Genomic DNA, 21,634 nt, shown 5'->3' with positions numbered 1-21,634 from the left:
CCGAGCCAAGGTAGAAAATTCTTCTCAATAGCAAATACAAGAAGCAAACACTCAAGAAACAACTGAACCAGAAGCTTTATGCCTCATGTTCAGATGTAGAAGGACACATTCAGAAATGTGATTGAGAGTCCATCCTGTAGTGAGACTGTCAGTTTCAGTGGGTCAGTTACAGTTTACATCAGGTATTCAGCCTAAACTGGTGGCCTTGGGTGTTCATCTTCAAAGTTTGTGTGTGAGCCAAGAAACTGTAATACACAGAGCCAATTACAGTAAGTCATCCTCAATAAGAAGGATACATGGACATGGAGTAAGCAGTATGATTGAACAAGGCTGGCAGAATTTTCCTCAAACTGATCATAAATTATTTTCAGTCCGTCTGGCTCTTTTTATATTTTCTTTTAACCCTGAGAAGGCATGGTAAATTTTCATCATAGAAGGAAGTGAGATCCAGCCATGGGTTAAAGCTATATTGTGTAATCCATGAGGATGTTGACTCAGACCTCACCACTCAGGTACAGAGTGATCCTACTAAAAGAGAGTCCATGCTCCTATTGTACAAACGAAACATTTAAATTAAAATTACAGTTTTCAAATGGCTTTCTTATTAAGCACACTTTCATCTATAAGCCCACTACACTATATACTCATTACAAAGTAAACACAAAGTATAACACCAGAACCGAAAGTCATCTTCCATGGCCGCACTGAACTTCTCCCACACCCATGTTGTTGCTTCTACAACTGCTATCACCATGCTCTGCTTCGCCTGTTGATACCTGTCAGTTGCATTTGATGTTCCACAAGCAAAGCAAGCTTGAAAACTCTCCTTCTTCTGCCTGACAGCTCCCTTTACTGCTGGCATCCACCATCAGGTTTGGGGATTGCCACTGTGACAGACACCAATGACATTACGGCACCCACTTCGGCAATATAATCACAGAACATGGCCCACTCAGGTTCATATCCCCATCCTCTCTCAGAAGGTAAGAAAAATTAATCTGGATGTGCAAGTCAAAGATTCTCCTAGAGAAGGCAAATGTCATGTAATTTATACCAAAATTTATAGAAAGATATTAATATAGGTTAGTTTTGAGTGCAAATTACAGCCATCCTAGGTCAGCTGGATTCTGGAAAGATGAATTTATTTTGCATAAGGAAAAAATATAATTTAGTTTCGGAAAAATGTAAAATATATGTAAATAAATTAATTACAATGAACATGTGAAGTGCATTAGGTACTTAGGTGTCTGCCATAATAACGTCACATAACACTTGTTCAACTCAAGGTTGTATCCCAGGAGCTGAATACATTTGGAGCCAATCTTCTGCAGGACCCACTTATGTACACATCCATTCTGTGGCATTTCAGCATAGCATATTAATCAAACACACACATTTTATGAATAAAGGTGGAAAAATGGAGAACCAAGATTAGACATGGGGAGAACATGCTAACTGCAGGACTTGAGGCACAGGACGATGGATCTGTGGGGCAGCAGACATAATTACTGTGCTGGGGTGCTGCCCTTAAAAATGGGCTTTAGCAAAGTACTTTATATTTGATGGCTGTATCTAAACAGCAGCCATTTAAGAATTTAGTTGAATTACTAATAAAAAAATGACAGAAAATAAAGAATAAATGTCACCACAAAAATCCAGTATTCTCTTTTTTATTTTTTTCTTAGGTGGAAGAATGGCAAACATAGAAGATGTTATGGACGAAATACAGTAAGTGAATGTGTACAGTATTATATTATAGCCTTAAACTGACAACTTATCTTCTTATATAATACACTACCGTGGCTGTTCGTTTGTCTATCCAGGATTTTAAATCACCTGTAGCTCACAAACCCTTTGACCTATTGACCTGAAATTTGGTACACATATACTATGTGGCGTCTACTATCCGCTTTCAGGGTGACGATTGACCTCCAAGGGTATTCCTCCTTTTATTTTATTGTAGAATCAACTCTCGGCAGTGGCCAGCAGGGCGGCTGTGCAGTGCATACGTACGTGCATCGTTCTCATCCCTACCACCATCTCCATCACTTCCCCTACCTCTTCATATCTTAAATCATTCTTGAGGCAGATTGAAGACTGAAGTGCCAGCTTAAGCGAAAGATTTAAGAAAACGTACTAAGTAATTGCAACACAAACTCTGACTTAATCAGTTTTAACATGAAAAGATGCTGATGAAAGAAGAGAAGAAGCGAGCCACTAGGGTGGAGAAAAGAAGAGCTGCTCAGGAAGCAGCAAGCGCATCAATGTCTGAGCAAACGAATGCTAAACATACAGAGAAAGAGTATGAAAACTATGAATACTTAAGTCAAGTGTATTCACTGCACTTTATTGTGCAGTGCGCTTTTACTGCTTGCAGTATAATTTTACAGTTTACCTACCTATTTTCTAATATGAATATCCAACTGGATTACATTAAGCTGGTGCTCTTTTTGGAAACTCTTTGTGTAAGGTGGGAATCCAGGAGGGCTGCCAGTGTATCTTAGGACACACTTATAGTCACCCACACTGGGCCAGCTTTGAGTTCCTAGACTTGTCCTGGGTATCTTTGGAATGATAGGGGAAAACTGGAGTATCTCTAGGACAATGTCCGTGCAAACTGAGGGAGCAAAACAAAAATTACTGCAAGCATAATGGATGGAACATATTTTATAAACTGGGTTTTACCTTCTGTGCAGCAAGTTTAATAGCTTGGCTGAAAAAACAGTACTTATTTCACGTTTTGGATGTGAGTTCCATCCATCCATTTTTTAACCAGCTTAATCCATTTCAGAATCACAGAGAGGCAGAATTTTACTACAGAAGAGTGTGTAAAAGTGGAACCAAAACTGACAGACCATACTGAAGCATACACTCACTCACACTGGGTCAACCTAGCACACCCTCATGCAGACTTGGGCAGACATGTCAAAATACACACGAACGGTAACTGGGATGTAATTGTACTGATTTACTGGAACTCTGAGACTGCAGACCTAAAAGACTACACCACCATGCTACTCACACACAATGCAGTGACTAAACACGGGCCCTGCAATGGATTGCTGGCTTGTAGTCAGTACTGCAAGATAGGCTCTAACCCTCCCTCAGCCCTGAGTTGGATGAAGAAGGTTCGAGAATGCATGTATGTTTGAATGATCAAGTCCGTGTATTAGAATAAATGGTTTTAAACAATGAATAAATGAGTGAATGAATGAGTGAATGACTGGTCAAAAGCGGCTCCAGTGCCGTACATTGATTTTAGACCCAACTTGACCTGCACTTATCTCACAGTGTACTGAAATCTTCTCTCAGATTTAAGGGCTTCTTAGGATTTGGGCTGATGTTGCCAAGGCACGTGATATAGAAGACATTTTTGCATGGTGTGTAGTTGTCATGCTTTAAATGTTACATGTAAATAATGAGTTTTCTAAAATACTTGCTGAAAATTCAAATTTTTTTAAGGTTTGCAAAATAAAACACTACATGGGTATATATGAAAAAATTGTTTATTTCATGTGATTTCTATATATTTTTGGGCACTGAATTCAAAAATGAAAATGAATTTTCTCCATGTTTTTAATAAAACACTTTTTATAGATGTATTTATCACTTTTGCACTATAGTTAATTAAATATTAACATTTAAATGATATTTGTTTAAATTTAATAGTTTCTAATATTAAATTTTACATTTAAAGTTATTTGATTGTAGCTGAGTTTGTCCAAAATTACGAAAGTTCTGCAGCTTTCAGTTTGCTTCATAGGATGATTCAAATAGTATGACACACGTTCCAAATAATTCCACAGACCAAATTTCTTCATTTTAAAAGTTTTATTAGCATTCAAAGCAAAAACAGTTTACACAAAAAATAGAGGAAAATATATCCATCCATCGGGCGGCACGGTGGCGCAGTGGTAGCGCTGCTGCCTCGCAGTTAGGAGACCCGGGTTCGCTTCCCAGGTCCTCCCTGCGTGGAGTTTGCATGTTCTCCCCGTGTCTGCGTGGGTTTCCTCCGGGCGCTCCGGTTTCCTCCCACAGACCAAAGACATGCAGGTTAGGTGGATTGGCGATTCTACATTGTCCCTAGTGTGTGCTTGGTGTGTGGGTGTGTTTGTGTGTGTCCTGCGGTGGGTTGGCACCATGCCCGGGATTGGTTCTTGCCTTGTGCCCTGTGTTGGCTGGGATTGGCTCCAGCAGACCCCTGTGACCCTGTGTTCGGATTCAGCGGGTTGGAAAATGGATGGATGGATGGATCCATTTTCCAACCCGCTGAATTAAAGAAAAGATCTCTTTATAGCTTACTTATCTTGTTTCATTTCTCTAAGTTTGGTCATACAGTTGTACTTTAGGCACATTAAGCACGGTCAGAAAACTGTATGCCATCTCCTATTTGAAAACTCCTCTAACAGTCCATGCTGGCAATAGAACTAGTTCCTAACTGGCTTAATTGACACTCAGTTTTACAGATAGAGCAAAGAAAGTTCGATTTCATGTTAACTTGCAGGGGTAAAAGACTATACCATATTCTAAGTAACTATGAGAAAGTTATATTCTATTATTGAAATTAAGGAATTCTAACATTAACATTAAACATTCTAAGATTGGCTCTTACAAAGGTCAAGAATATAGCTGGAATTAAAAACTGTGATTAATCATAAACTGTAGTCAAGGCATACACAATTCCCAGGTCTCTCTGGGAGAGGGATAGCAAGGCCAAGAACTGACATTGGGGTCAGAAGGAATGGCCAGCTACAAAGAAGCTACAGCATGAAGCCAAAAACATCATCAGGGATAGCAAAATGGTTCCAGTTAAAGTGCTGCTCCCACCATTTCATATTAAACTTGGTTTAAGGACACAGTTTGTCAAAGCACTATCAGAAGATGGAGCCTGCTTTTTGTCTTTGTGTCAAACTTTTCAGGTTTGTCTGAAGCTAAATTGAAAGAGGGCATTTTTGCAGGACTTGATATTAGAAATACAATTTGTTATACAGAACTTGATGTTGCAATGAATGATCTGAAACAAGAGTCTTTGGTAAGTTTTTAGGTAACAATAAAGATCGAAATTATAAGGAAATTGTGAAATGATTAAGTTTAAGGAATTGGGTTGCAACATGAGTCTCCAAGTTCACTTTTGAATTCGCCTTTGAGATTTTTTCCTGGAAATCTTGGAGCAGCAAGTGAGGAGCAGGGTGAAAGATTTCATCAGGATATCAAGGACATGGAAAGAAAGTACCAGAGACGTTAGGATGTCATTATGATGGCCGAGTGCTGCTGGATGATTCATAAGGTTGTACCAGAAAAAGCTTACAAATTACGGGCCATCAAGTGAAGTTTTAGAACAAAAAACTAAGAAGTGACAAAAAATTGAAAAGTAACATATAACTCAATGAAAATGTATTTTTGCTTTCTTTACAAATATGTTTAAAAATATTAAATTGACTAGATATTTTCATGTTAAACCTATTTAGAACAATATTGTATACTGTACATCAATAAATTGTGTACTTTGTTACATTTTAATAAAATTTATTGTCAGTTTTGTACTTAAATGCGATGTGATAGAAACATTCTAGTTATAAAGTTTTTATTACGTTCATGAATACAAATTACTATTCACATTTTTTACGAGTTTAATTGTGCAGAGCTGTGTCATTTTCTGCACATTATACTGGACTCACATCTGCAAGTGGTTCCATCTTGTCATCCAGTGCAGCTGGGATTGGCATCTATAAGTAGGGATCGAAAAGAAACGAATGGGCACCAGGATTCTTTAAATACCACATTACTACATTATATAGCATTACATACTGTATGTGATGATGAAGAATGAAGACCGCGTTGAGATGTATCTGAGGATGCTTAATAGAAATGCAAATGTTAGGAAGTATACTCTCTTGTGAATGTCTCTTGTGTAGTAGTAAAGGCTTTAATTTTGGACACCTAGTTTAGTTTAAGTGAATGTCGTCTGGTCTCAGCTTGAACTTGTAGAGAGACTCTCCAGCCACTCCTGCATGCTCAACAATTTCTGTATGTATGATATTCCAACTCTCTGCACAATTCGAATCTTTAGATTTATACTTGATATCACTTTCATGATAAAATGCATTAAAGTATGTATGTTGCATTTTACAGATAAATCGTTAATTTCTTTTAAATAATGAATACTGTTAATAATTACACACATGGGGGTGACACGGTGGCAGAGGGGTAGCACTGCTGTCTCGCAGGGAGTCACGTCGCTGGTCTTCCCTGCCTGCAGTTTCCATGTTTTCCTGCTGGGTTTCCACAGTGTGCTCCGGTTTCCTTCCAAAGATATGCAGATTTGGTGACACTAAAATGACGCTAGTTTATGTGAGTGCTTGTATTCACCTTGCGATGACCTGATGCCCCATCCAGGGATTGTTTCAGCCTCGTGCCCAGTGCTAGCTGGAATGGGCACTTCCCTGGATTGATGGACTTGATCATTAAACATCCTTTTCGGAGATATTGCGGTAAGGTGTCATCAGAATTTAATGGGAGTTCCAGGCAATTCACAACACAGCGAAGCCGAATCCGTTCTCACCGTGATAATATCTCGCACTGCCACCTGCTGGATTCCTCCAGATTTAAAATGCTTGCTGGAGCATGCATCTCGTCGCATGAAGTATAAACCTGGCCTAACACTATCTTTAAGTACCATATGCAACTTTAATGGAATAAATATGATATTTATATATCAAGCTTACTGGGCAAGAGTAATCTTGCCCTTTAATTTGGCTATTTGCTATTTAGCAGAGATAATTGACATTACCAGGGATATTTACCTAAGTCAAATATTTGCCTTTTAGCTGTGATATTAATCATTTAAAATAGATACTTGTTATTTATTTTTTTGTTATTTGGTAGCAGGGATATTTGCCATTTAAGTTGGATATTTGCCATTTAGCAGGAATGTTTGCCATTTAAATTAGATGTTTGTTATTTAGCTTGGATATTTACCATTCCCTGGGATATTCCTTTTAAGTTGAATGTTGCCATTTAGCTAAGATATTTGCCAATAAGAGGTAGATTCACACTGAAGTTGGACATTTGTGATTAAAACAAGTGATTTGACATTTTGTACAACATAAATCACACACATTTGAAAAAAGAGAGGACTGTTATGTGTGGCATCCAGTAAATGCATTATAAGTGACAGTACAAAAAAACAAGTACATTTTACAAATGGTACCCCATATATATTGTGTATTCATTTTTCAACAATTTTCTTAGAGGTTCATCTGATCCCCTGCTCTCAACCACATGAATAAAGTCTAATCGTTTGTGTTCGCTCACTACCCATAAATTCTGGTCCTGAGCAGCAAAAAACCTGAATGTTGTTCTGCAGGAATGCAGATTTCCAGCGTAAATTTGACTGTTAGCAAGATAATAAAAGAATACGACCCAGTTTATTGTACTTTCTTCTGGAGATGTTTGACCTGACAGATCCTTAACTTATCCTTGATAGTCCCCTAACTTGGCTAGAATTTGTTAGAAGATGGAATGTCTTTCATAGATGCAGTTTGCTAATTTATGGCTATTAATTTGGTAGGACAAAACATTGAATGGCTCTTCAAAACATACAAAACTTCTACAAGTATGGCTCAGCAAAGAAAATGGTACTAAAACAGCCTTTCTGATAAAGCTATTAAATGAAGGGTTAAAGTCTGCTTAATGTTAATTATGGTAAAAGAAACAGGTTTGTCAAAGGCAGTAGGGGACTTACAGAACTTTTCCTGACATTTTAGTATTTTTCTCTTTATAAAATGTGCGTTGTTCCTAACTCTTCACTGCAAATGGCATCTATAGAATAAAATAATAGATAATAGTGGAAGTAATGGAATTTTCTTACCATGTTTTTATGGAGTGATTTGATCCGTTGCAGCTGAAAGATGTCTATGCCTCTTACCAGCCACACATTTCTTCGTTTTACAAGAAGCAGGACACTGTAAAGTCGTCCTCTCACTACGGATGTTCATCTTGTGGTTTGTGTGTTGTGTGTTCACTGCCTGCTCTGGTAGGTGTTCAACTTCAATAACAGTAAGAAACGTTTGTTACACTGTGGTTTTACTGTTGATGGGACATCATAAATGCTTAACAGATTTTGTCGGGTAACCTAGTAGTTAAGTTGGAACCAAAAGTGCTAAAAACATATGAGTTGTGGAAAGCAGACATGTGGATTGTTATGCCCTTTGGATATTGCAGTTCTACTTCCAGTGAAGGTAACATTTCTTGGCATGATTAGCTCCCCTTCCTTTCCCATCTTGTCTGCATATACAGTATGAAGGTTGAAATAAGATTAAGAGGATTCAGGCAAAAGAAAAATGGGCTTCAGGCTTAATGCAGTGAAGTGGACAGAGCCATTCTGTTTCACTACCTGCTTCAGGTCTCTGCTAAAAGTTAAAGGAAATATTTATTTTAAAAATTGTGACAAGGTGTTGTGGTTTCAGGTTGTGAAGAAAAACACAAGTATGGCATTAAGATTTGAGAGTCACACAAGATTAGGTGTCTAGTATAAATCTCTATTAACAGTTAATAAGAACTTTATAAACTATACTATTAACAGTAATAAATTAATATTGGACATACCGGTAGTAAGATTCTTGAGACATGTTGTTCTGCATGGTATTATATCATTTGGAAAAAGTTTCTACAATACTTTATGGTGAATTATATGTATAGCTATTATATATAATTTATTAATTTACAACTTACTTTGTTCTAGAACTTGTCTATGAATTTTAGGAGGTAATATCATACATGTAGTAGAATATTGGTACTTGTGTTGGTGATCAGACAATTAGAGGAGGAGCTCGTGCCTCAGCCATTCCATGTTTAATTCTCAGACTCCAAAGGTCTTAGTCCACAGGAGTTACAAAAAGTTTTTCATATCACAAATTTCTTTTACAGTTAATTATACCAGTGAACCTACACAGAGCTGAGATCCTTTCAGTTGTACTAGTTTAGATTTCTCTTCTCACAATAAATACACAAGTCACAGATCAGAGTTCCTTCTTTCAGGCTTCATGGAAGTGTCCTGACTTCTGAGGTTCTGGTGTACATTTTAATTTGTAAAGATGGAGGTCATATGACCGGACAGGTTGGCCTCTCCATGATGGGGTGTTCTTTGAACCTGGGTTTCCAGTGATTCTCCTGGGTGTGTCCTGCTGAGGATGTTTTCCAATTTTGATCTGCTCTGAGGTGTCAGATATTCCTTTTCCTCATGCATTCCCTGTGTTCTTGGTGCAGACATCGTGAGGTGGAGGAGGAGCTCATTGTGACAGTATATAAAATTAATCGAATGGATCAGAATTAATTATTACATCTGCTCAATTAGCTCACACAATTTCACATATTGCTGAAGTAATGCCTGTCCCTTAAATAAGAATTCGAGCCAACACAAGCATGAAACACTCTCACGACTCCCATGTTCAGAAGCATTTTATATTCCCAAGTAGCTTGTGTCAGGAATAGTTAAATGCATCCATCCATCCATTTTACAACCCGCTGAATCCTAACACAGGGTCATGGGGGTCTGCTGGAGCCAATCCCAGCCAACACAGGGCACAAGGCAGGAACCAATCCCGGGCAGGGTACCAACCCACCGCAGGACACACACAAACACACCCACACACCAAGTACACACTAGGGCCAATTTAGAATCGCCAATCCACCTAATCTGCATGTCTTTGGACTGTGGGACGAAACCGGAGCGCCCGGAGGAAACCCACGCAGACACGGGGAGAACATGCAAACTCCAAGCAGGGAGGACTCGGGAAGCGAACCCACGTCCCCAGGTTAAATGCATCTTATTTGACTAAACACTGAGTTACAACAAAGATGTTAAAATGTGATGATCTATCTAGAAATCACTTCCTGGGGTATCCACATAGTCCCTTTCCTTGTAGGCTGAGATGAAGGGCAGTCTTTGTCACTGAGTGGTCTTCACTTTGGGTAATGTGGCCATACCATCACGAGTGGGCTTCCCTCTTCTTGTTGCTTATCTGCTAAAGTTTAAGAAACATTAAGACTTCAATAAAAGCTTCACACATTGACCTAGCAAAGAACATAAGACCTTCTGCTTATATCGTCTTAATGCGTAGCAGTGGTAGCTTTCAGGACTTGATGATGTTTAAGCACTAGATTGAGAGCCACAGTGTTAGAGGTCACATCTGATCTGTGAACAATTTTGTTCACAATCTATAGCTAATACGTGAAAAATCAAAACCACAAAGTCATCAAACTATTATCCTAACTTTTTATTTTGATGTCGAAGTTAGGCATCAACCACCAATACTACTTCATAAACTCCCTTTAGTCTGTGAACCTGTAGAAGTGCTACAGAAAAAAAAAACCACATATCCCAGTGGTCTCAGAAGTGTTGCACTATTGAATGACAGTGGAGGATGCAGGGGCTGCTGGGAAGAAGATCGGGCAGGCGGGCCCTTTAAAGAGGGAACTTGCAAAACGAGCTGAGTTCTGATGTCTAAAGTCTGAATTCATCCGTTTGTCTTTTCATCACTGTCACACCCATTTGGATTACTATATCTTGTCCTGGATTACTGTTCTTGTCTGGATGTATGGTCTGTCTGACAGTTGTGTGAGTATTGATCAGACTTGTCTCATCTTTGTCAGAGGGAGCACTCCCAATCTCATCACCCTCACCACATTAGGATACAGGTAAGTCAAACTTAGTTTACAGTGAACAGCTCACAGGATCTCTCTCTCTCTCTTTCATCCATCATCATCTGTTGCCACTACATTTGGACTGTGTTTTGGACTTTGTCATTAGTGTTTATTGTTCTGGTTCCTTGTTGTTGAGTTGTGTTATTATTTGTTATCACTGTTGGTTTTTTTGTTTATATTTCTATTTCATTTAATATATTGTATTGTTATTAATTTAATCTACTGTTTAACTGTGTCTCCATGAGTGACTGTGTGCGAGTCAGACCAAGGCTAGGTGCATTTCTGGGGTCCCCACTGAAAAAATAAATAAATCACCATCCCTTCGATGGTGTGAATCTTTGTGTCACCCCAACCACTACAAACTGGTTAGCTGAAATCCTTAAACTGCCTGTCAGGGCAAGATTTGGATGCCCATCCAGCTATCTCTCCTCTCATGATCAACAATTTTCAACTGGGATATCCTCAGCTTTCTTCTAAATATTCTGTTCTATTAAATATTGCTCACTGACGGGCATGCAGAATGTCACGTAATTTACATAATTTATCACTCATTTCTCCTGCACATTTTTTTTTTGTTCACGTTATTTAGGCATTTGTTCCTTCTAAACAATGAAATGGCAAATAAAGCTATTGTGGATTTTTGGATGATTGGAAAATAAAGCAAAGTCTGGAACATATTATAAAATTCGGAGGTACAGAGGAGGAAAAACTGTAGCTGTTTGAAGATTCTTGAAAGGACCGTTTATTGTCCCATTAAGAAAGGATCATGATCAACTCCCACTGTTAGACTTATGAGACAATGCTTTTCCTCTTCAAGGGGGATCACTGTCATCATGCTCGCTGTCAGCCACATGCTTTGCCTGTCCTGACATCCTCCACTGTTCATCACAGCTCCTCTTAAGCTCCTTCAGTATGCACGGCTCTGCCCAACCCACTGCAGAGTGTCACCTGCCTGTTCCCTCACAGGTTGAGTCATAATACTATAAGGGCACACATAACCAATACACTAACAAAATTAAAACTATATGCAAGCTCTGCAAGACTAGCTTAATCTAACACAATCAACTTCGATGTCCACTTAAACGTATTCTACACCAAACGATGGTACTAATGTAGAAAATACACTAGTTAAATTCAGAAAACAATAACAGAAGCCATAAACCACAGAAAATTTTCAAAATGGTTTTCCACTTTGGCTTCACACTTCATGACTTTTCTGATCATTTTCAGTCATGGTCTTCACTTACGTACTTTTAAGAACAGCATGCACCCACGACCATCTGTTGTGTAGTTCATCATCCCCAGTAACTCAATTGTATCATTCTTTAATTTGCTATTGCAAACTCACGGTGAGTTGCCATTTGTAGATGTAAAATCTTCTTTGCGTCACAGCTGACAGCAAATAAGTGCTCAACCGGAAATGTAATGTATACAATACGCACAATATCTGAAGAACCAGAGCAAATTCAAGAAAAGAAGGAAAGTCAATGTCTTGGAATGTCCAAATGAATGAGAAGATCATTGAACTTTGGACCCAGCACATATGTTTGTTCATTCAAAAGTAAGAAAAAAAACATGAGTGAAGATTGCGGCCAAGAATGGCATACCTGGTTTTCATGTTTGAATTGATTTTGAGTGATTATGTCTCGTGTCTTTATGTTATTTCTGTTGATTTCACATGTGATTTTGTAATAGTGCACTGTCTTTTTAGATATAGTTATATTCCATCAACTTTATTGGTGGACATCACCATTCCAAGGCCCTCCCCCAGGCTTTATAAGTAAGCTGAGCAGGCTTAGAAGTGGAGATCATTTGTTTCTGGTGGATTTACTGTACACTGAGTATTGTGTTTTCTATCTTGCTTCTTCTGGTTTTTTGGATTTCTTTTTTTTTTTGTTAACATGTTGGGACTTCGTTTGCTTAGGATTTCCCTTTAGAAATACTTCTTTGTGCATTTTTTTTCCATTTTAAACTTTTCATTATTTTTTTGTGAATAAGTGATTTATTTGTAAAGATTCTTTGTGTTTTCAATACAAGCCAAGCATTTATGGCTTTCCTTCTTCTTTTGCGGTTTTCACTTTATTTTGGGTCTATTATAGTATTTTGCCAGCTCCCCATTTTGGGTCTGATCCTTCTGTAGCCAACAGGTAGACTTAGAGGACTGGCTGAAGTCAAAGTTGCCTCTGTTGGGTGACCCAGGTATGATTTTGGCCTGCTATATAGTTTGTTTTTGGAGGCTTCATCTTATCTTGCTTTGGTGGAAAACCCATTTCATTACACTCATACTGTAAGTGTTTAATCTGTTACTAGGAAAACTGCAGATGTTGATGTTGATTTGCTGCCAGAATAGGATGACTTCACAATACTTGGCGGCATAATAGTAGACTTAGAATGGTGATGAAATATTGTAAGAGAAATCACCCCCTACAATTCCTAATCAATATAGTTTGACACACTCTGAAGCAGTGAGGTTCAACAACTGCAGATGCTAAATTCTCCGACTATAAAGTCATGTAGTTTAACATTGGCTAACAAATGAGTCACAGATGTCATCGTTTGAGACTTGCAACCACTCGATGCTATGGGAAGCCCGTTCTTCAACAACTTAGCTGTTAGAATTCAAGCCAGAGTACAGTAAAAGCTGCCTTGCTGCTCACATGTTGTTTTGTAAAATATGCATGAACAGGCAAAAGCTAGTGTATGGTCACAACTCAAGAGGTATAGGGTGCCACTCTCCCTACACATTAAAGGACTTCTCATGCTACCGATAATATGGGATGGAGATATTGAGATCAATTGTTTTGTGTTTCAACATGCTACCATTAGATGCAGTCACACTGCAAAACCCCAATGGTTGTGTTGGAATTATTAGTATGATTTTGATTATAATTACTTATTGGGATATTAAAATACTCAGTAGGTTTTAAAGCAGGCTGTAGTCAGCTTGTTCATGTTAAAATTGTTGATAGAATCCTCCATTCATCAAAGCATGAAAGAGACTTTGCTGTGGAACCCACTGAAGACCAGTTCTTAGGAGGTATGTAGCCTCCAACCGCTTTCTTCTCGCACTGTTTCACATCTTTCTCTTCTGCTGTTCAGCTGTCTTTAGGTTTGTTCCTTCTTTTTAATGAGTATTTCCAAAAAATTACAGTATTTTTTGGTGTAGATTTAAGTCTCACTAGTAAGATAAACAGTACATGTTCTCTTTAAATATAATGAAATACAAGATAATGTTATCATGACAGGATATCCTCAAATCTTCATAATCCAATTCAAGATCATAGAAGAGCTGGTGCCTATAACAGCAACTGTGCCAGACAAAGATCGGAGCTGGATGAGGTACTGGGGTCCACACGCACACACGCACACACACACACACGCACACACTTACATTAATGAACCTAATGTGTTGTGGATCTTTGTGAATCCATGAGTAAAACGTTCCAGTGAAAACGACCGAGCATGAACCCATGACATTAGATCTGCAAGGTGGCAGTTCTAACCACCACACCAGAATGCCATCTCAGCTGCCAGATAATAATGCTTGCTTCTGTAAAATATTATATAGGTCTGGTATGGGTAGCTGATTTGATACATAATACTTAAAAATTGTTTGGTTTGTGTTTAGTGAAAGTAATGTTTAATGAAAATTGAGACCGCAGAACATCATATCATCTGTTAACTGTCAGGCATGCACATGCCATTGGGCTAACAGCCAACCCACTATTGCTATAGCTGACTAATAAGAGAAGGGACCATCTGAGAAGTAGAAAAAGTCTGAAATAGCCCAACCTAATTTGGAGCGTTCATACGAAATGTAATGATTTACTTTATGAGGGAGAAGTGCATAATAAACGGCATTAGTTACGACAAATATTTGAAATATTAAAAATGTGTGCTTGAATTTAAATGTTTAAAGTTAAATATTTTAGAGTGTAATAGAGATTTGTAACTTTTCACCCTCTGATAGAGGTCTATAGAGGGCTACATCCCTAGTAAAGGATCAAAAAATCATATTATAATCACTGACCTTGACATAGTCTAACACGATAATCCACATGCTTATGTGTGAAATTTGTCATTTTTAACCTTTTTAGAGCGTCTTCTTATGAGCTTGAGACCACCGGTAAAGAAATAAATATCAAAAATATTATATTGGTAATTAGTAACCTCAGAATAGCATAAAATGACACTTCACATGCCTATATTACTGATCTCCATTTTCAAAAAGTTTTGTGAAAGGAGTAACTTTGACCCCTTGTATCCCAATCAGGGATGAATCCCTGGAGTTAATTAATGTGGCACACACAACTTCAAGTCATTTTTGTTGAAGACAGCTATTGGTTTGCTTTTTATCATAAGGGTGTAATTTCCTGCACAAAATATGGTCCAAAAATTGCCTAGAAATTAGGGTTTTTTTTCAGGTCTAGATGGCCAAAAATATTTGAAACCCTAAAAAGCTCAATGTCTTGCAAGACATCAAACAGTATATCATGTGTGGAGTTTTTCTCATACCGGTGTGTAAGGAGGCATGGGGGAAAACAAAAAAAAAAAAAAACTGAAGTGATTTCAAAGAATTCCTTAATGATATTTAGATTTTATGAATGCCAAAAAATAATCAAAATGGTTAATTGGCTCCAAAGATAGTATATATAACTAATTTAAGGGACATGGCCCCAAAAAAGGGAAATTTTCTCTGAACTGGAGATTGCATATTACTGACAAGTATAACGTTTAACATAGTCAACTCTATTAGAGATATCAAGAAATTCAGTTTCAATAATTGCTTGGCCCAAGAACTCAGATGTAGTTTTTAAACAATCTCTTTGTTTCATGTCTCTTAGGTTTTTTTTTTCCATCTCATTTTGTTCCTTCTTTAATGCCCATTGTTTTCTTCTTTTCTTTTTTCCTGGTTTTAATTATTTTTTGCACATCTTATGCCTGTTTTCTGTCATTTAAAACCAGTGCCTCATGATTTATGGTTGCTTGCATTCTTGTTTGTTTAGGTAGTGAAGGCAAAAAAGAAAGGGCTCAAAAAGACTGAATCACTTACGTTTAAATTTATAATAATAAAATAATAATAATAATTCATTATATTTATATAGCGCTTTTCTCAGTACTCAAAGTGCCATCCACACAGGGAGGAACTGGGAAGCGAACCCACAATTTTCCACAGTCTCCTTACTGCAAAGCAGCAGCACTTATCAAGCTTTGGACTTTTTATCAATTGTTTTATTATTAACAAGACTTGGAGAAAGGCAAATAAACTGGCCCTATACAAGCGAGTGTGAGTGTGTGTCCGGGGGTTTGGTTTCTACCTTATCATTTAAATTTCATAAAAATTAATTAAATTTTACATTTGTTTAGCAAAAGCATGTATGTCCATGTCAGGGAGTAAGGTGAGACTGGCTACCTTGGGAGTGGGAATGGTTCCAGCCTCCTGCAGCATAAGGACTGGATCATAATCATTGCATAGTAATAGTATCATTTCAATAATAGTTCAGTCATTTTTCCTTTAAATATCTGAAATCTTGGCTATGAAGTAAAATCTTCTTTGACCTTTTCAGATTCTATTGTACTTTATTTGAATTCTTAGCAATTGATAAAAAATCAACATAACCATCTATCCATTTTCCAACCCGCTGAATCCGAACACAGGGTCACGGGGGTCTGCTGGAGCCAATCCCAGCCAACACAGGGCACAAGGCAGGACCATCAAAATTAATTACAAAAGTAAAAGACAGAATAAATAATTCCTTAAATGTTCACCCTTTAGCTGTGTGCCTATTTTACAGCTAATTGTCTTGACAAGTGAAATATTAAATTGAGCTGAGCCCTGTTGTGCACCACTACTGTATGGTCATGTCTGCCATCCCCATATTTCTTATGCTGATTAATTCTACTTTAATGCTTTAACTTTTACTCGGATAGTTTGTTTGGCTGATAGTTTTTTTTAAATTACATTGTGTTTTGTTGCCTGCTTTTCTATTCAGAGAGATTTGCAAAGTCCACCTTATTGTCTGCATTAATCTCAACATTTCACCAAAGCATTAATTACATCTTATAATGAATATTACCTAGATTTTAGAAACTATCATATTTATTCCATTGATTTGTATTACAGTTATTGCAAATGGGAAGAAATGTTACATTTCTTTAGCAAAAATGTGTCAGTCCATGATGGTGTCCAAGGTACTGAGTCAGAGATGACTGTCAAATTCTCAGATGAGGTGTAGTGTTTTTTAGTATAGTAGTACAAAATCTGTTTCATAAGTGAATAACGAAATCTGAGCAATAGTGTGGTTATGCAAAATAAGTATTAGTCCATTAGATTACACATTAAAAGTTTAAATTTTCATGCCATGAGAACACATTGCAAGTCATGAAGCAGGAGCTTCTAAGTAGGTAAAAAATTTCAGATGCTTAAAATCTGTGATGGCTGAAAAGTGTGTAAATATGTTTCATATTATTTTTCTTTTGTTTTCAACAGAGAACAGAATGAAGGTAAGAAATCTTACTTATATGTAATTATTATAGTTTCCTTGATAAATGTTTTCAAATGTTTGCTTTGCCAGATGAAAGTAAACAGAATGAAAGGCTCTGCTTGTAATAATTACGAAAAAATAGGAATAGTTTTCCCCCAGCCAGAATAATGTCAAGGATGTTAAATGTAAAAAACATAATATGCTTAGTTTAATATAAAACACACAATTTAGAAAAACATAAGGAAGAACCTCAAAATACCAAAACAGAAGAAGCCAAATAAAACCTTGCTGGTGGCCAATCCTGTCAGAAAGGACAAGTAACTTTCCAGCTTGCACACATCTCCAGTTACACTGCCACACTCTCCATTCTTCTCTCTTCTTTCTCTTCCCCTCTCTCTTCTCCCTGTCAGGAACTTGGCCTCTTTATTCTGCTAGTGAGCCTATTTGCATTCTCTCCTTCGGATCCAGACTCAGTATACTCCCTCTATTGACCAACAGTCTTTCTGCTCCCCCCAAAAATTCAGTAGTCCTCAAACGTTCAGAATTCTCAGGCACTTAAAAGAAAAGCATAGTGTCATTCTTCCAGGTGTGGAGCTACATCTTGCCATGTTATGGGCTAATGGGTGATGTAGAGGCAGTGCTCTGCAAAAAGGTAGGAGCAGAGTAAGAGCTCAGCTGATATCACCAGGAAGTATTTTGTCTGTAGTGCTTACCAGCAGTTTCTGTGAACCTAGAATAGGAATTCCTCTATTGCTCATGACATAGAAAAGACAGCTGTTTCTGAGAACCATTATAATCCAGACATTGTGGGTTCATGGCTGACCACCAGCAGTTACCACAGTGCAAAAATGTGCAACCTGGGATGGATTGCAATAAAATTTCATGACAAAACATTTGGCATAGTTGGCAGGATATGCACTATGAACGGGTGGAGTATAGTGGTAGTGCAGCACAGAAAGGTGGGGTGAGAGAAGAAGCTCAGCTACATCATCAAGAAGGTCTCTACTTTCAGGGTTTACTGGCAGTCTCTGCACACCCGACTGTGGAATTTCTCCTTATGCTTACAGCATATACCACCAGTAGATATCACATTGCAAAAATGGGAATCCTGGGATGGATTGTGGTGTCAATCTGTGACAAAACTGGTAGTAATTTGCATCCTAAAATTCCTTCCAGTTTCCACATTTGAAAGAGGAACATAGTTTCAGTTCTCCTGAGTTTCGGGCCATGTGCTGGCTTTTATAGGCTATAAAGTGTTTATATATTAAATATATATATATGTGGGGAAAAGCCTGGACACAGACAGATAGACATGTTGGTTTCACCACACACACGTTTATTATACATAATATACAAAGGTCAAGTGCACAATCCCAGTGCCTCAGCACCAAACACCCCTTTAAGTCCTTGGCCACACTCACAATGCCTTCTTAGTCTCTGGTCCGCCTCCACTCCTCTCCACCAAGCTTCGTCTTCTTCCTCCCGACTCTTGCCCCTAGCACTTCCGGGTGTGGCGGAAGTACTGAGGTCCAGGGCTTCCAAGGCATCGGGGTAACCCCTGGCGGTGACCACGGGCCCCTACAGGGTTGAGCTTCCAAGCTCTGTACCCGTGATCTCCAAAGCAACCAGGGAGGACGCCCCCTCGTGTCCTGGATGAGGCACGAGCCCTCCTCCGCTCCTCCTGGGCATCCCAGCCGGGCATGAACCCCCGCCGGGTACCACAGTATATATATATATATATATATATATATATATATATAAACCCATCACATCTGTTTTTAGTTCTTGACAATATTATGGAGAATCAGCCAAATAATAATTGTATTTTTTTTTTTCTTCAGGAAAATGAATTTCAGATGCTACCCTTCTCTACCCTCTACCCTTAGTTCATATACTATATTTAATACTTGTTCACAATTTTTAGCTTTTCTACTTTTTCCAGGTTAGAACATTTCTTGATACAGTGGAACCTCGGGTCACGACCGTAATTCGTTCCGAAACTCTGGTCACAACCTGATTTGGTCATGACCCAAAGTAAATACAATTAATCCATTCCGGACCTTACAAACTGTATGTAAATATATATATATTTTTAAGATTTTTAAGCACAAAAATAGTTAATTATACCATAAAATGCACAGAGTAATAGTAAACTTAATGTAAAAACATTGAATCGCACTGAGAAAACCTTGAACAGAGAAAACTAACATTGCAAGAGTTCACGCTACAGCCTTATGAACCTCTTGCTGTAAACACTTTTTTTAATGAGTTTTAAGCACAGGGAAAAAATTAACATTTGAAAAATCCATAATTTATACAAAAACTAACCATAAGCAACCAAGAAAACTAACCTTGTATAAGTCGTGTTCTGGCATGAAGGAAGTGAGGAGGAACTGGGTGGAGATGAGATTACATTTTTGAGGTAAAGTCCCTCTGCGCGATGCATGTCTGACTGAGAACAATGTACTCTACAGGGAGAGACTGAACACGTGCGAAAATCACCGGCGCGTATGAACTGGAAGGGAAATAAAAATCTGTAGAGCACAAAGAGTTCACAGCAAATGCCCAGGGAGGGACTGAACACGTGTGGAAATCATCGGCGCATACAAACCGGAAGGGAAACTGGCTTGTTCGTCACCCGAGTGTGTGGTCATGAACTGATGCAAAAGTTTGGCAAACGTTTTGTTCGAAACCCGATTTGTACGTGTTTCAAGACGTTCGTGACACGAGGTTCCACTGTACCTAAAAACACACCCTTATTGGTTACAGTCTGCATTAAAGTGCTGCCTCCATCCAGCCCCAGCTGACATTAGACTCTTAACTATTAATTTCAATAAATGTGAAAAGAGGCAAGCTAATTGATTTTCACTTTTGTGTGTTTGCGGGATCAAATATTCATTATTTTAGTGTCTCCTTTCCTTAGCTTTCTCTTGATGATTTTTTGAAGTTGTGCTAAGACTAAAAATATAACAAGAAAAAAGGAAGAGGATCAGGAGAAGAGATGTAATTGGGCGGCAGGCAAAGATCATTACTGAGAGTTCTAAAAAAATATGAACACCAAAACAGATAGATTTGTAGCAAAATCAGTCAAAAAGGAGACCCAAAAATTTGATAACAAATTACAAAGAAAACCTCTCAGAAACACCATAAGAAACTAAAGTTGTTATGTGCACCAGTCAGAGACTGACGACCTTTCATTCCGTCATCTAGCATGCATCTCGAAGCAGTTATCAAAGCAACCTGTAAACAAATAGTGGTGCACACCGGTAAACCAAAGACTAATGTAATAAATATGTTTTTATTCAAAAACCCAATAAGGGAGTGAAGAAAGACAAAAAAAACTGTGAAGGACCAGAATTAAATAGGTATAAACCACCAATACACCAACTGGTTAAACTGAAGATAGGATTCATCTTTAGGTAAACAACACCTTTGAAGTGAACATGTCAAACAAGTTAAGAGTTTTTCAGACTGTCCCTTTCACTACTCATTAAATCACAAGTTTGTTGAAGACTGCCTGCAAGATGTTCCACATGTCTTTCATGAGTTGTCAAAAGAATTCTGCCAAAAAATAATTGTCCATTGCCGCATCAGACTCCTTCCTCTCATGACTGAATTGTGTTTTTGAAGTTTTTGTATTCGGTATTTGTTGTTTTCTAATTCCCTTGTTTTATTGAGAGTGTTTTGAATTATGGAGAATTTATCTATGGCAGTAACTTTCATTTTTGGCTTCGTTTTGACATAGCTAATAATTTTTCATGTCTTGTTTTTTTATTGTTTATGGGCATTGACATTTTGTTGTTCCAGTAGTGTGACGTGATTAAATTGTTTGAAATCCAGCCAGTATTGATGTGGATACAAGGCATTTAGGCAAAAAAGGCATTATTCTTGATTCGGGAAGCAAGCAGCTTGTTTGGCTTTGTCCCCAAGACCTAATAGTGAGTCCTAGTACAATGAATTAAGAATTTGGCTCTTTCAAATTGAACACCTTTTGAGCTCAGTTCTAGTCTTAGCAATTAGAAGTTCATGATCTTTTTTGACCACAAGAGGGCGTGCTCTTTCCAGGCATGAGAGCTTAGATTTAAACTCCTTTATTCTGTAAATTTAATAAATGCCAAATGTGAGAAAAAGAGATGATGAAATAAAGCCTTTAGTTGTCTCCTAAACAGCACCAGCATAGAGCAGCTTCTAAATGCTAGAAATTTGTCTAGTTTGACAGAAAGTTGTTTGCAAAAAAAAGCTTGTTTTTCAAAAATGAAGTATTAAACTTCCACCTTGGAATGAGGGGCACAATAAATGGAAGTTGCAACTGCAAAAGGTCAAATAAAGCTGATGGGACTAATAATACATTTGAAAGTAATGGAGCAGGAGTACTCAAAAGGAACATATAACCAATACAGATCTGTGAATTGTTATGGGAAGAAAAAAAAAAGAATTCTCTGACT

The 21,634-nt window shown here is 37.9% G+C and overlaps 1 long non-coding RNA gene across 1 annotated transcript in view; it reads left to right on the top strand.

Moving 5' to 3' along the window:
* The first annotated feature begins 1,629 nt into the window (after positions 1-1,629).
* Positions 1,630-21,634, top strand: part of LOC127525950 (uncharacterized) — a 65,324-nt gene continuing 45,319 nt past the window's right edge. Inside the window, exons 1-2 of the long non-coding RNA XR_007933557.1 lie at positions 1,630-1,728; positions 17,195-17,208. This is a non-coding gene — a long non-coding RNA (uncharacterized LOC127525950). The remainder of the gene's footprint in view (positions 1,729-17,194; positions 17,209-21,634) is intronic.

Source organism: Erpetoichthys calabaricus, chromosome 1 (assembly GCF_900747795.2).
Source record: "Erpetoichthys calabaricus chromosome 1, fErpCal1.3, whole genome shotgun sequence".
Lineage (NCBI taxonomy): Eukaryota > Metazoa > Chordata > Cladistia > Polypteriformes > Polypteridae > Erpetoichthys > Erpetoichthys calabaricus.
The sequence above is the reverse complement of the archived record's forward strand: the minus strand, read 5'-3'. Positions and strand labels throughout refer to the sequence as shown.